Raw genomic sequence first — 2,807 nt, forward strand, 5'->3', positions numbered from 1 at the left:
CGGTCTGGTTATTACCTGGGACAATGATCCTCTGTTTGCCGCCGTTTTTTACGGCAACCAGAGTCTCAGGGGCTACTATCTGCATAGGGCACACCTAACATGTGCGGTACTGACAAAAACATACACTATTTCACGTACCTCAAAGCCTTTCAACAGACTCATAAAAGCTTCATGCAACCCGCTTTCGGCGGATGAAATCCTTTCAATTACCGTACCCATTAGTATACGATGCGCTTCTGAGATGGCCGCTTGCTCCAGAAGATCCTTTAGTGCGTCCGACCACACACTGTACGGTTCTGGACTCTTTCTGTTGCTCTCTTTAGGAGCCAAATACTGAGGACTCTGGGTGGCCAAAGGATTACCCTCTGGCCTTGGCGGATCAGGAGAAACCCTCCGCGACGACACTTCAGGGTCGCCCGCCTCATGAGGCGGGGTGGCCGGGGAGGTGTTTCGCTCTCCATCATCTCTGGAAGAAGATCCCCCGAAGACGAACTCTGTCGAGAAGGTCTACGATCCGAACTACAAGATATAAGCTTCAGTTATTGTCTTCAGAAGTAAGGTAGGATATTTTCACTATTAAGTACTTTTTGATTACTTACAACTCGGTAGAGGGCTGATCCCCTTGCGAACATTGTGCGGCAAGAGTACCCTCTGAGGCAGGACCCTCTGGCGAAGATTTCTTCCCCGTTTGGAAACCTTTGTTTCCGGATCTTTAGAGGTGGTCCTCTTCCTTCCTCGGGGAGAGGGAATGTCAGATTCTTCTCCCTGGTTATCCTCCTTCGCGGAGGCGCTAATTACCCCGGTTTGGACGAGTAGTGAGTGAGGCATGCTTTCGACCTCTTTATTCCCCCCTTTATCTTCCTTTGAGGGCGCCTGATAAGGCACCGGCTCGAGCATTCTGTCTAGTACTGGATTGGCCAAGCATTCGGGAAGGGGGCCGAACACCTGATCATCTTCGCCTTTGTTATCTAATCCTGGACATAGAGCGACTTTTCAGAATGATGTCATGATAAATAAAAGGACAACATGTTCGGCCATGGGATTACTTACTTGGGTATTAGGGCGGTTACAGCTCAGACCCGCATCCTCGGTGGTGTCCGGACACTCTATTTGGGGTCCGAAGATCAATTTGTACATCTCTTCGAGCGTCATGCCGAGGAAGTGCTGAATAGTTCGCGGTCCTTCCAGGTTGAATTCCCACATACGGAGGGGTCGACATTTGTAAGGCTGGACTCGACAAACTAGCATGACTTGCATTACCATGACCAGGCTAACATCTCTCTCAAGGAGATCTTGGATGTGACTCTACAATATCGGCACATCATTTATTGGACCCCAATTCAGCCCCTTGCTGATCCATGACGTCAGTTGTGGTGGGGGGCCCGTGCGAAAGGCAGGGGCGGCTACCCACTTGGCACTTCGGGGAGCTGTGATATAAAACCACTCCCGCTGCCACAAACTGGACACCTCTGGGAAGGAACCCCCTTGCCATGGAGCATCAGCGCTTTTGCTTATTACGGCGCCTCCGCACTCTGTGTGCCGCCCCTCGATCATCTTCGGCTTCACATTGAAGGTCTTGAGACACATGCCAAAGTGTGGGGTAATGCGGAGGAAGGCCTCACATACGACGATGAACGACGAGATGTGAAGAAGGGAATCCGGGGCCAGATCATGGAAATCCAGCCAATAATAGAACATGAGCCCCCTAACAAAGGGATCCAGAGGGAGGCCTAGCCCTTAGAGGAAGTGAGAGATGAACACAACACTTTTGTTGGGTTCGGGAGTGGGGATGACCTGCCCTCGGGCGGGCAGCCTGCGAGATTTCGGCGGTCAGATACCCGGCCTCTCTCAGCTTCTTGATGTCCTCCTCTGTGACAAAGGAAGGCATCCACCGACCTTGGAGGTTGGATCCGGATATGGTTGAAGGTCCAAAGCGCCTGACCTGAGCCTTGGGTGTTGGAACTCGAGGCGGGGGAAGGATTCGATTGAGCACGAGAGGAAAAAAGGACAGGCCTTGGCCTCTTTATAAAGAGGGTGAATATCAGGAGTCCTCCTCGTGGCCGTTTTGGACTTGCCTAAAATCGAGGAGTCATACCAACGGGCACGAGTGGGTTACCCACGTCCGTATTGATGAGAATCCCATAATAAGGGGGACACGATCTCTGCTTCGACAAGACGTGTCAAGAAAACTGCCTCGCAATATGTTTAGTGCTGGTTGAGAAAAACGGTTCAGATAATGACCGGGCCATGACATGATGTAGTGCTGTCAAAACGTGTAAGCAGATTAGATTTCTGGAAATATTATTCTCTCTACGGTGGTATGTGGAAATTGTTTTGCAGAGCCGGACACTATCCTTGGGTTCAAAATCTTCTATGGAGTATTCGGAGGAGGAACCCGCCTTGCAATGCCGAAGACAAAACTGCGCGCCGGACTCATCGTCATTGAAGCCTGGTTCAGGGGCTACTGAGGGAGTCCTGGATTAGGGGGTCTCCGGACAGCCGGAATATATCCTTTGGCCGGGCAGTTGGACTATGAAGATACAAGATTGAAGACTTTGTCTCGTGTCCGGATGGGACTCTCCTTGGCATGGAAGGCAAGCTTGGCAATACGGATATGTAGATCTCCACCCTTGTAACCGACTTTGTGTAACCCTAGCCCCTTCCGGTGTCTATATAAACCGGAGGGTTTAGTCTGTATGACAACAGACAATCATACCATAGGCTAGCTTCTAGGGTTTAGCCTCTACAATCTCATGGTAGATCAACTCTTGTAATACTCATATCATCAAGAACAATGAAGCAGGACG

The sequence above is a fragment of the Triticum aestivum genome, chromosome 2A, assembly GCF_018294505.1.
Source record: "Triticum aestivum cultivar Chinese Spring chromosome 2A, IWGSC CS RefSeq v2.1, whole genome shotgun sequence".
NCBI classification, from domain to species: Eukaryota; Viridiplantae; Streptophyta; class Magnoliopsida; order Poales; family Poaceae; genus Triticum; species Triticum aestivum.